Raw genomic sequence first — 14,027 nt, forward strand, 5'->3', positions numbered from 1 at the left:
TAGGTGTATTGGTTTCCGGTAGCTGCTGTAAGAAATTACTACAAACTCGGTGGCTTAAAACAACAGTGATTTCGTCTATCATAGTTCTGGAAGCCAGAAGTCTAAAATCGGAATCATGGGCCAGAATCAAATCAAGGCATACTTTCTTTTGAGGCTATGGGGCGAGTCTAGTCCTTGCCTCTTTCAGCTACAGGTGACCGCTGACATTCCTTGGCTTGGGGCCAAATCACTTCAATCTTGAGGACCAGCATCTTGAAATCCCTATGTTCTCTCTTCACAGTGACTTCTTCTCTGTATGTGTATCAAAAGTACAAGGGATGGGAGGATGAATTAGAAATATACTGTTACATAGTTCTGACATTACATGTGAAGCAGTGTAATAGTCTTTGTAGGTAGACTCCAATTATAAACCAATAAACATGTTTTTAAAAAGGTATAAATAATAATTCAATAGAAGAGATAAAATGTACTCACAAGAATGTTAAATTATACCTAGAGAAAGCAGAAATGAGGAAATAAAAAAGAACAAACGGAGCAAATACAAGACAGCTAACAGGATGGTAGATTTTAATCCAACCGGGTATAAGCCCATTCAGTGTGAATGGTCTAACACATCAGCTAAAAGACAGAGATTTTCATATTGGATTAAAAAAAATTAGGACTCAACTATGTACTGTTTATAAGAAATCCACGTTAAATATAAAGACATAGGTAGGTTAAAAATAAACCAATGGAGTAATGCATACCATGCAAACACTATACAAAAGAAAACTGGAGTAGCTATGTTAAGGACAGCAAAAGTAAACTTTAGAACAAGAAATATTATCAGGATCAAGAGGGACATTACAGGGGTATCTGAGTAGTGCAATCGGTTAAGCCTCTGACTCTTGGTTTTTGGCTCAGATCAAGATCTCAGGGCCATGAGATCAAGTCTCACATGGGGCTCCATGCTCAGCGTGGAGTCTGCACGAGATTCTCTCTCGCTCTTTCTCTCCCTCTCCTTCTGCTCCCTGTCCCCCCCGTACTGTCTCTCTCTCAAATAAATAAATAAAATCTAAAAAAGAGGGACATTACATAATGATGAAGTGGTCAATTCTTTAAATAATCTTAGGAATGTGTGTGCCTAACAATAAAGCTTCAAAATACATGAGGAAAAAAAAGGGTAGATCTGAAAGGACAAATAGACAAATCCACAATTCTAATTGGAATATATTGATTGATATTTTGCCTACAAAATATCAGGACACCTATAGATGATACACTATTAACCAACTTGACCTCGTTGACATTTATAGAATGTGCCAAACAACAACAGCAGGATATACATTTTTTCTAAGTGCACATGGCACATTTACCAAGATAGACCACATTCTGGGCCGTAACACAAGCCTTATGACATTTTAAATAGAAGTCATACAAAGTATGTTCTTGGCCCATACCAGAACTAAACTAGAAATCAATAATGAAAAGCTATTTATGAAAATGTCAAATATTTGGAAATTAAACAACGCATTTCTACATAATTTATGGGTCAAAAAGGAAGTTTCAGTGGAAGTTAAAAGTATTTTGGCTTAAACGAAAATGAAAATACAGCATTTCAAAATCTGGCTGATTCTAGGGCTCCAACAGAAAATCACCCTAAAGCATCTTGTAGTAACAGAAAGTAAAAAGTTCTCAAACATAAATTAATTAATAAATAAAAATAAACAGAAAAGAAATTTTAAAAGTTGGAAGCATGTCAAAAAGATGCAGGAGCCAACCTGAAAGTGTTCCCAATGATCAAAGCTGGAAAGATTTGAGCAACAAAATAAATAACATTAATTTTGGATTATAAACCCGGAGAGCAAATAAATATCCATGATTTCACACTGATATAAATAATTGAATAAAAAATAAGTGGGGAAGAAAGGAAAAACTTGTTATAATACAATTCCAAAGAATACATGTCGAAGGAATGAAAGAAATAGAAAATCAACATTAGAATACCATAGTAATAATTTCTGCAGGCAGACCCCTGATGGATGCAAAAATTAATGGGAAAAACTTTAAGGAGACAAAAATATTTGCATGGCCTCAAAGTATCTCCTCCTAAATATTTATTAATTATGGTGGTGGTTTTAGCACATGTCCACAAAGTCCTGGCTCCTCCTTCCTCCAGAAAATCGAGCTTAGTTCTCCTCCCCTCAAATAGGGGCTGGTCTTGGGGACTCGCTTCCAAGGAATGGTGTATGGGATGGATAAAATCATAACTTTATGGTGGAGAAACTGACAGACACTGCCTTAAGCAAGAGAACTGAGGCTAACATAATCAGAGATAAGTCATGTGAGTATTATGTACCCCCTAATATGATGTGGTAAGAAGGTGTTCTTCTCCAGAATCCATAACCCCAATCCAATCACGGGAAAACATCAGACAAACCCCAGTTGCTGGACATTCAACAAACCACAAGTCTTCAAAAGTGCCAAGGTCATGAGAAGCAAGGGAAGACTGAGAAACTGTCACAGATTAGAGGAAACTAAAGAGACATTACAAGTGAATGCAGCGTGGTATTCTGGGTTAGACCCTGGGACAGAGAAAGGACATTGGTGGGGAAACGGGTGAAATCTGATTCAAATCTGTAGTTTCGTTAACAGGGTCATACTGATGTTAATTCCAGAGTCTTAATAAATGCACCATGATTATATAAGATGTAACATTAGGAAGAGCTAGGGAATGGGTATCTGAGAGCTCTCTGTAACATCTTTACAATTCCTCTGTAAACCTGAAATTATTTCAAAATAAAAGATTTTTAAGTTATCCATATACTGAGTACTCCCACACTGGACTTGTATGTAAGAAATTAAATTCTATTGTGTTAAGCCTTTGAAATTTTGAGGGTTTTTCTTAATTGAAATTAGTGTCATCCTAATATACTTCTGATCATAATTATCAGGCAGAATCTTTTCGAATTTAATTCTATTCCATGAACACATACTTGACCACTCAATCAAGAAGAGATTGCATATTTGTTATAAGTTGTTGTAAGAGATCCAGAAAAAGTTGACCAGCTGCTCTTTTTTGTAATTAGTTCTCCAAAATTAAACCCTAAATTATTCTCCACTTTGTCTTATGTTTGTTATTTTTATTGTTACAGCTATATTATAAGTACAACAAGATGCTGGAGATGAGAGTGCCTAGAGACCTCTGAACTTGAGCAGGACCTTGAATGACAGGGAAGATCTGGCATCGTAAGTTCAGATGCTTTCAGGGGACAGGCAGGTAATACACATGTTTGAATGGGGCCTGCTAGGAACCGCAGAATGCATGTTCACCTAGAGCTATTTCAATATAGAATTTTGAACATTACGCCAATCAAATGAAAGAGGTCTGCCATTTAGAATGGTCCAAGGGTAAGAGATGACGCTTAGTGATGTGATGTAGATCCTATGGAGGAGAAAACAGAATGCCTTTCAAGTAGGAGGCCTCTCAAGGTGAAAGGTGGGTATAAGCAGAGCAGGTTCAGAGGATGATGGCAATCTAGCCTGGTGTTTAAGGAGAGAAGGCAGCATGCCTAGGGCATTAGATCGAGAAGGGATTTGGGTGGTCATGTAACTAAGAAGTATGCAGTGCGACTCTGTGTAGTCTAGGGGTTCACAGGACCCTCCTGAAGTCTGGGGACAGGGGCTTCCGAAATTTACCTCCCAGACCTGTTTAATTTGAATAGCTATTTCCCTGTGACAGGTATTTCCCTGTGACAATTTTTTTGAATAAATAGTTTCATGTCGAAAAATAGGTTTGAAAACTTCTTGATCTAAGAGCCTTAAGTCTTTTCATATTATAAAGAGACCCAAGATATTGAAGTGACTTGTCCAAAGTTCCAAATTTATATGGATTCCCTTAGATTTGGCCCCAAAGCCAGTCCCCTTCCCACTATGCAGCCTCATTGTGGATGTCTGCATAGGCCTGGAATAAATTGCTCCTTGGGAGGACCCCACATTTTATTTTATTTTATTTTATTTTATTTTATTTTATTATTTTTTGCCCCCTGAGCTTCATGTTAGGTGCTGCTCTGGAATCAAGAATTTAAGAAGGAAGGTAAGACTTTGAATTCTTTTCATCCATTCCCTAGGTGAATAAAACATCTGAAAGCAGGTTTTAACAAAGAGTAAAGAGCAATGGACATTTGAGAGACAGGCAGTAGTAACAAAAACAACAATTATAATACCTTGTGTCTACTGAATATTTGTTATGTGTTCAGCACTGTCCCAAGCACCTTACAAAGATTTTCTGATTTACCCTCACACCAACCCCAGTAGGTAACTAGTATTACCCCATTTGATAGGAATGAAAGTAACACCTCATTAGAGAGGTTAAGTAATTTTCCCAAAGTCTAATTATATAATTATTAATCTTTTATTGGGACCTCTTCGATAGCAGCTAAGCATGAATAAATCTATACATTCCCCTTCACTGTTTTGTCCAGAGCTGTGTTTGCTGCTATGAGAACTCTAGCCTTCTGTTGATGAGATAGTTGCTCCCAGCAACCCCCCGCCTACCCTTCCCCAGATAGGCTTTAAAAAATGGGATCTTCCTGAGTACAGTAAAAAGGGGTGAGCAGATGTAGGTAAAAATGTTCCTGTGGAGCTAGCATCTCAATGTCAAGGCAGTAGGCCACATAACACTGAGAATGAGGGAGCCCAGCTGTAGTCTGCCTCTATCAAATGACTCAGATAGTTTTCAGATGTGGTGGGTGGGATGCAGCTCAAAGCTTGTTGGACTTCAAACATTTCCCCCTCTGTTTAATACATCCTGTGTGTTCTCCAGGGGAAATGCAATCCCTTATGCTTCTGTGATTCAACACAGTTGTTGCTTTTAAGTATATTTGAAATCCCAGAGGTCCCTCAGGCAAATCCTTTTAAGTGAGAAAGCTACATTTTACTGAATCAGATAACTCAATTTTGAGTTCCAACAAACTTGGGATGTGATTTGAAACTTCCAACCATTAAAGTATGAGCTGACGCAAAAGGTAGAAAAGCACATCTCATCTTTGCTTGTCTGACAGCAGAGGCTGAGAATGTTCCCTCACTCACCATTTCATTGTATAGGAGGGCAGGGAGGGGGAAATATAGAGCTGGAGAAGCGAATTCCCACATAGCCAGGGTAGGAGACTTAGTTACTGCTCCTGTCTCATCCACTGGAGAAGGAAGTCACAGGATTACAACCCCTTGGTTGTGGCTTGATAGCATCTGGACCACCACTTCCCATGGTACCCTAGCAGTGGTTACTGTTTGAGTTTGAATCCAGTCTCTGCAACTTCAAACTGTGTGACTTCTGGATCCACTTAATCTCTCCAAGCTTCAGTTTTCTCACATCTAAAATGAAAATAATAATAGTTCCAACCTCATTAGGTTGTTGAGAGTGTTCAATAAGTTAATCATGTAAAGTACATAGAATCATGCCTGTCATATTGTAGGAACTCAGTAAAGGTTAACAGTATTAAAGCTATGGTAATCTGTTCCTAAGAGGTTCTGGGGGCCCAGAAGAATCCTAAGGCTCTAGAGCTCTAGACATGCTTTTGGCTCTCAGCCACTCTCCAAATCATGGCGGAGGTGGGGTGTGGCTAGTTCACAATTAGGCTGGCCCTTTAGAGGACATTCAAGAATGGTCTGACCCAGGGCACCTGGGTAGCTCAGTCGGTTAAGCTTCTGCCTTAGGCTCAGGTCATGATCTCAGAGTCCTGGGATCAAGCCCTGAGTTAGGCTCCCTGCTCAGTGGGGAGTCTGTTTCTCCTTCTCCCTCTACCCCTCCCCACTCTTGTTCACGCTCTCTCTCTCTCTCTCATTCAAATAAATAAATAAAATTTTAAAAAAAATGGTCTGACCCATTATGACCACTGGTGTGGACTCAACCCTATTCCTCCAAGATCACTGTAGAGTCTTCTGGAACTACTTCAGACTCTAAATATGGACACTAAAAGAAGAAATGCTGAAATATGAAGCGTCACTGTAATTCAAACCACATGGTCAGTGTGGGTAGAATGCTAGCTGATGGTTGAGCAGGATGGTGATACACCCCAGGTAATGCTAATGGAAGTTGCACTTGAGGAAGATATAGATGCTGAATGTGGATCACGGGTCATGGTTCTAACTAAGATTCTGGGGGCGGAAAGGTCCTGCATTGGATTTCTGGTCAGTGAAGAGAAGTCCCACAGTATTTGATAAATACTTTCTAAACACCTGCTATGCACTGGGTCTGTTGTAAGACAATTATTTCCACAAAGATTTATTGAGCACCTACTACCTACCAGCATATTTCTAAGTTCTAGGTATATAACAGTGGATAAAATAGGCCCAAATCCCTACCCAAATGGAAATTATAGTTTAGTGGAAGAGACAGACTACCAATAAGGTAAATAACTAAAATATCGAGTATGATAGATAGCAGTCAGTGTGGAGGTAAAAAAAAAAAAAAATGAAGCAGGGAATGGAGCTAGAGTCAAAGATGGAGTAATGATGGCCTTTTGGATAGACCAAAGGAGGTGAAGGAGTATGTCATATGGATATTTACAGAAGGAATATTTTGTTCTGAGGAAAGAGCAGATGCAAAGGCCCCAAGGCAGCAGTGTGCCCGGGATGGTCAGAGAATGTCAAGAAAGGTTTGGGGTCTTGAGTGGTAGGAGATGAGGTTAGATATGGGGTGACTGACCAAATCATGTAGGGCCTTGCACATTATTTTAAGGACTTTGGCTTTTACAATGTGGGCTAGGAAGCCATTGTAGGGTTATAAGCAAAGGAATGATATATTCTGCCTATGTTTGATGGGATTACTTTGGCTGCTGTGTTTAGAATCAAGATGAAGGAGGCAAGGACAGAAGTAGACCAGTTAGGAGGCTATGGCAACAATCCAAGTGAGACATAACCATCCCTTGGGTCAGAGTTGTAGTAGTAAAGCTGGTGAGAACTGGTCAGATTCCAGATCTATTTTGAAAGAAGATCCATCAGGATTTTCTGATGGATTTGCTGTGTAGTGTAAGGATGAGAGGAGCCAAGGATGCCTTCAAGGTTTCTGGCCTGAATTCCTGGAAGATTATAATTATCATTAACTGATTTGGGTGGTGTGAGGGAGACTTCAAGAGGAGGAGGTTTGGAGAAGAAGACCAGGAGCTTCGTCAATTTGCACGTGAAATGCCTATTAACATCCACATGGAGATGTCAGGCAGGCCCTTGGGTGTATACATCTGAAGCTCAGGAGAAGGTCTGAGATGGAGATATAACTTAGGGAGTAGAGTAGAGAAATCTAGGAGATTGAATGAGATCATCGAGATGGTGAGTGTACCCAGAAAAGAGAAGATGTTCAAAGATGAAGTCCTGGGGCTTCATTTAAAGGTCAGTGGGATAGGAGGAAGTAGCAAGGGATGGAGAAGAAGCAACCAGTAAGGTAGGAAGCAAGCAGGAGAGTATGGTGTCCTGGAAGCCAAGTGAAGGAAATGTCTCAATGGGAAGAGTGATCAATTCAGTAAAAGGCTGCTGATCTATCAAGTGAAATGCAAACGTCGAATGGACCCCTGGATTTAGCAATATGGAGGTCATCCAAGCTGTGTAGTGTTAGGGAGGAGTGAGGAGGAATGACCTGGAAGAGATAATGAGGAGGAAGGAAGACACTACCCCACATCTAGACCCAGTGATATGAAGGGTCTGGGAGAGAAAATGGCTACCATTTGAGGAGGCTGCCAGGGAAGCAGGGGCCTCTGAGGAAACGTAAGTTTCAGTTAGAGCAAAAAAAGTGAAGGGAAGAGTCAAGGAAGTGTAAGGGGTTATGAAGAATTTGGCTGATGATTGATAGAGGCTTGGCAGAAAGTTCCCGTTCTTTTAGGAGATGGGACAGAAGGAAGGGAGATGGTTACAGAAAAGGCAATGTTTAGAGCCATAAGGAGACTAGAGGCCAGGGGATAGGGGATGGCTGGGAACCCTAGATTTCTTCCGGTGACTGACATGAACAGGAATATAAGACATATGTTCCAAAGTAGACTGTACTAGTAAATGTCAGGCAGTTTGAGAGGAGTGATGGGAATACATAGAATCTGGGAGCTACTGCTTGACTTCTACCGATGGAGGATGAAGTCTGCATAAAGGAAACCTTGCTCCTTCTAACATGTGGGCTTCCTCTTTCTGATGGAGGACTAGGGATTAAAGGAGGGGTGACCTTACATTGAACTCACAGGAAATCTCTTGACCCCTGGGGATGGTCGATTGCCCAGCCAATGTAAGAAATACTCTTTCAGGCATGAGTGCAGCCATTGTAGCCCCTGGCATAGACCTCCCCACTTTAGCTGGTGACGGTTTGTCGTCACTATTGGCACACCGGGTAGCCACTTTTGCCCAATCCCCATTCCCAGGCTTCTGTGACCAAAAGTCAACCCAGAACCATTCCCTCAATCACTGGATCATCTCTATTTTATGGGAACATTTCCCGTGGTTGTTCTCTGCTAGCTTTGTTCCAAACGTGTCCAAATGTATTTTCATGTGGCTGAAAGTGTTTAAACATTCTGACATTTCAATCATGTAATACAGCTGAATGAACTTCCATAGTATTTGGCACAGCAGTGCTGTTCAATTCTTTTCTGACTGTGATCGCCAAGCAGGAACCTAAGAAGTGGCAGGTACTCTCTAGGGAGATACAGAAGGCATATGTTGGCTCGTGATTGCAGAGCACCGTTGATGCAAAGATGTTCTCTTGAGTCCAGTGGCAAATGGTGGGCATTATTTTGCCTGAAAATCAGAAGAGACTCTGAATTTGAGAGGTCTGAAGCCTGAGGACCCTCCTACAACTTGTTTTATTTTTCCCAAGATGTTTCCCCGTGCTTTGCGGCTGATTCTCCTTCTTTGAGCTTCAACCATATCATCAACATACTGCCAACATAGCAACACATAAAGTAACTTATCCAAACTATATTAGAGAACTTACATGCGTCTACCACCTACTCATTTAGCAGTTAAAGGCCTGGAAGTATATTTTCCGATTTGATGATCGGGGCAAGATATCATCACCTTCATTTTACAGATGAGCAAATTTCTCTGTCACTCCTCAGGTGGAATTTATTTTCACAAAACTATACCATTTATTCATTCATTCATTCATTTATTCGGTACACCCTTATTTAGCCCTCATAAGGGCTCTCCAATATTTTCATAGCCAATACTTCTGCTTAGGATTTAAACATTTGAACATTTTAAACAAATGGCTACTGAATTCTTACTTCTGTGACACTCCTTCAAGAACTATTTTTAGGAGGATACAAAGATAGCTAGAATATGGACTCTGCCCTAAAGGAGCTCAAAGTGACATTTACAATATTTACTCTGAACTTCTCAGAAGAAACCCAAGCTGAGATGTGTATCAGTCCAGCAACTTTTCTTGGTGTCTGTCTCACTTAAGGTAACCCTAGATGCTACGACATACAAATCCCAATATATGTAATGCTTCAAACACAATAGAAGTTTCTTTCTTGCTCGTGTGAAGTCCAAAATGGGTGGTCCAACTGGTGGGCAGCAATCTTGCAAGTAGCGATTCAGGGACCCAGACTTCTATGATGTTAGACCCATCTTCAGCATGTAGCTTCCAAGCTTGTTGGGCTCATTTGCATCAAGCCGGTAGAATGGGAAACAACATGGAGGGTAGCATGTGGGAGGTTCTTATGGGCCAGATGTGAAAGTGGCACACAACAGTTCGCAATTCCTTTTACTGGCTAAGACTCAGTCATGTGGCCACACCTAACTTCAAGAGAGGCTTGAAAATGTGATCTAGCTATGTTCTCAGGAAGACAGGAAGAAAGGTTTGATGAGCAGCTGCTGTTCTCTGCCATTTAGTGTGTAGGTGTGTGTGTGTGTGTGTGTGTGTGTGTGTGTGTGTAGCTTTGGACATGAGAGGGTTTATCTGGGGCAATATGGACATAAGTAGGGCAGCAGAAGGCTAGGCAGGTGCGTTCCCTGGTAGGCTTCGGAGATGTGCTGAGAGAGTGAGTTATGGTCATTTCCAAGGTGTATCTCTTCCTCATGAGGGGGATTCATGTTTGAGTGAGGAGCGTGAAAGAATCCTCCAAGATGGGACAGCTTTGCTTTCACTTCAATTCTTCTTGTCCCTGGTGCATTCATTCTTCTGAAGTTCTGTTACCCATATGATTAATCCAATGATCTCCTGCCCTCCAGCTTTGGTTCTACCTCTGGCTCCTGAAGGCTTTTACAGAAAAGACTTTCCTTGACTCTTCTGATCTTGGATCACATGCAGTCTTATCCTTCTGATCAATCTAAGCCTATGTGCTTGTGGGACAGAAAGAAATACTTAAATTGAATTCTGTCATATGTTTGTTAACAGGCTTGGTCCGTTGGCTGATCACACAATAATAGAGTTCTTTCTCAAGTTCTAACAACTCATTACTGTCTCCAGGAAAGCCACTTCCTGTTTCTGTATCTCTAGTTCTTCTCCTGGGGGTGGGGGAGAAATGACATTTTAGACATCATAGCTGTCTTGAGGGCACAGAGTGGCTTCCAAATAAACGCTGTCGACATACTAGCTTTTGGTAAAAAGTGATTCTGAAGTCCTCTGCAAATCCCAAAATACCAGCCAAAGGTTCCTTATTGCTGAGTCTGTGGGCACTTCCAAGTTCTGGCTGAGGGGAAAAAATAGCCTCCTCACACTTTTTACTTTGTAATTGGATGTTAAAATAGAAATTTCTGCTGAGACACTAATAGATACCAGAAACCAAAGGGACTTGTGAGATAAACTTTCCTATAGGATTTAAGGAAAGAAATGGCAAAACCCCAAAATTATGAGTTGCGACTCACTCACAACGTGGGGAAAAAGGGTTGAAGGCTAGAGTTTAGCAGAAGATTTTTTTAGACGTTATTTATTTGAGAAAGCTCTGTCGAGAAGGCAGGGAAATACTTCTCTCTTTACCTCAGATCATGAGAGAGGAGCTTCGGCGCAACCATTTGGTGGGATAATATGTGTTGCCCATCGTTCGAGGGGAGACGCAGTAGATGAATGTCTACTTCATACCTGGAATGGATAAACTGACTGCTCTAGTGGGTGGCTGCACTGGGTGGACCAAGGACCAAGAGTTCTGGAATCTACTGGAGAGGAGGATGCATAAGTGTTTCCCGTGAAACAGATTTGGACGTGTGTGTGTGTGTGTGTGTGTGTGTGTGTGTGTCTGTGTGTCCGTGTTCGACTGAGAGAGAGAAACAAACAGCAGTAGGATCAATTTAGGAACTATCCAGCAGGGCCCACTTAAAACAGTGAAAAAAAATCTTTGGAGAATAAAGCTGACAATAAAGCCAAGGGGACAGCCAGCGACTGAGAAAACAGCAAAAAGATGAGACAGGAGAGAGTCCATCACCTGGGGCAAGAAGACTGCAGGTGACAGAGCCCCAGCCTTTGGTGGGGGGGGGGAGACATTCCAGTTACAAAAGGCCTATCTCCCCCCCTGCCCCCAACTACATACTTTTCCCTCCTCACACACCAGGGGTGGGAGGCGTGCAGGACCAGGTGAACAGCTGGGGGAAGAAAAACAAAGTAGCACTATTTTTTCTCCAGTTCAAAAGCTGACCATATCTCTCCCCACCCTATCCCCTGCTCCAGGCTTCCTACCAGCGTCAGGTCATGTTCAAAATTTTGATCATCGCACAGACCTGGAAATTTCAGTTCCTAGTAATTACCAAAAAGAGAATGGGTTTTGGACTGAAAGTGATGATAAGAATTTTTATTACACAAACAATGAATCATGGAACAGTGCATCAAAAACTAATGATGTACTGTATGGTGACTAACATAACACAATAAAATAAAAAAATTTTTAAAAAGAATTTTTATTACCTAAACACTCCAGAAAAGAAATGGGGCTCCGCAGAATTTTGTCTGGGGGCTGGGAAGGAATTATCCTTCTGAATAAATGTAAAGGAGTAGTAGGAGACAAAAAAATAAAGTTACCTTGTATTTATGTAACCACGTGGTGACAGCCCCTTTGGAATGCATTGGGAATGTTCATCATCCCCCTCCATGACACATATCCTGGAAGGAGGCAGATGACTGTTTTTCTTTTATGGACATATTAAATGCCTCCCCATGTGTATCGTATCCCTTTTCCTCACCCCGATCTCAGAGGAAATGGAGACACCCTCATTTCCATTACCTGTACTTCTTATTTTACACGCAATGCTTCAAGGCATTATTTTGGAGTCGATTTCTAAATTTTGAGATGCTTAATTAAATAAATGCATGCAAATTCCAGGTGCATTTTTTTTCTGCTTAAACACATACCCACAAATTTATTGCTTCAAAATTGTGCTTCGCTCCAGCATTTAGCCATAGTTGTGAGCATATTAGCATTGCACTCTGGAATGGCATAATCATTTCAGCATCAGGCTCCATTTCAAAAGATACTTCAGATGCCAGGAGGTCTCCAAGGGCTTGATTTCCTCCCTCTCCTTATTTACTTATTTTCTTTCTTTGTATTGCAGTAAAATTCAAGGCTTGAGGAAGAGCTAGCTCTCTGAATCCCAGGCTGGGAGTAAATAATTCAGCACAGTGTGGCACAGAAACTGCTTCCCTCTGTGTTAAAACTTGTGTCTGTGTGGATTCAAGATCCTGCTGAGTGCTCTGATGTAGAGCAGGACAGATGTCCTGGCTGAATCAAGAGATACAAACTCAGTGAGGTGTAAGTCGCGGGACGATGGGCCGTTCTGAAACTTGATGGAAAATGACACCACTTTGAAGCTTCTGTTTTTCAGCGAAGTAAGCGCTATTAGGGGTCTTTTGCAACCAGGTCAGAGCAACAAAGAGACATACTATGCAAAGCCGGGGGAGTGCTGTCCAGCTACTTCCCTTGCCTACTATGCTCCTCTTTTGCTTTTTGGATTGACAGCTCGGAGTCTTGGGTACACACCATTGGTTAACTTCCAACTGCTGTGTTAGCTGTGCAATCCCTACGTGGGACTCGATCCCAGGACCCCAGGATCATGGCCTGAGCTGAAGGCAGACGCTTAACTGACTGAGCCACCCAGGCACCCAAGGTAATTCTTTTAAACAAACATGTCCTATGGATGGGGAGTGACAAACCCGTGCACAATCCTCATGTGTCTTTCCTTGCCCGCTCTGGTCAGGGCCACTGCAGTGTGGACAGAAATGGAAGATGTTCTAAGTTCTATACCATCCTTTGAACTCATCTCCATGCCTCCCATCTGCCCTGTATCACACCAGCAGCCCAGTTCTCTCTGCATCCCATTTTCGGGTATTGTTCCCTGTTCAGAAATCCGCAGGGGCCTCCCAATCGGACAGCCACAAGGCAAAATGTCTCTGCCTCATCCTAAGCCTCTTTCGTATTCTGGGGAGAGAAGCTGGTTGTTTATTGTCCCAACCCGCTTCCTGCTGATCCGTGGATTGGTGGTACCTGCATTTGGCCACTGAAGGCCACAGCTCCTATTGGACACCCTCCTATAGCTACAGCAGTTACTCTTGCTCTCTTTTTTTCAAAAATTTTTTAAAGATTTTATTTATTTGACAGAGTGAGAGAGAGCACACAAGCTGGGGGAGTAGCAGAGGCAGAGGGAGAAGCAGGCTCCTCGCTGAGCAGGAAGCCCGACACAGGACTTGATCCCAGGACCCCAGGATCATAACCTTAGCTGCAGGCAGACGCTTCACTGAGTCACCCAGGCGCCCCTCTGGCTCTCTCTTCAGGTTACTTAACCACTCTGTCCTCTTGGGCCTCTGCGCTACCTTCTTATCCTGGGGTACTTGACTATCGCTTGGTAGTTCTTTCTGGTAAGCTCACTCCACTTCCCCTTCTGACTGTGCTGTTTTTCGCCAGCAAGCCCTGTGCTAACAGAGGAATCAGGAGTTCTGGGTTCCAGACTTGCCTCTGTCACTTTCTGCCTTGCGTGACTTTGGATCTTAAGTATCTGAGTGCCCTTGAGCCCTCTATTCATTATCTGTTAATGGGAACAGTAAAGCCTACGCAGCACGCCTCATAGGGTTGCTAGGTTAATAAAATTTA

The 14,027-nt window shown here is 42.0% G+C and overlaps 1 long non-coding RNA gene across 2 annotated transcripts in view; it reads left to right on the plus strand.

Moving 5' to 3' along the window:
- The window catches only part of LOC118519876 (uncharacterized), a 66,377-nt gene that overhangs the window by 47,874 nt on the left and 4,476 nt on the right, over positions 1-14,027 (plus strand). For both annotated transcript variants that reach the window (XR_013444605.1, XR_013444606.1), the window contains exon 3: positions 3,135-3,228. This is a non-coding gene — a long non-coding RNA (uncharacterized LOC118519876). The remainder of the gene's footprint in view (positions 1-3,134; positions 3,229-14,027) is intronic.

The sequence above is a fragment of the Halichoerus grypus genome, chromosome X (assembly GCF_964656455.1).
Source record: "Halichoerus grypus chromosome X, mHalGry1.hap1.1, whole genome shotgun sequence".
Lineage (NCBI taxonomy): Eukaryota > Metazoa > Chordata > Mammalia > Carnivora > Phocidae > Halichoerus > Halichoerus grypus.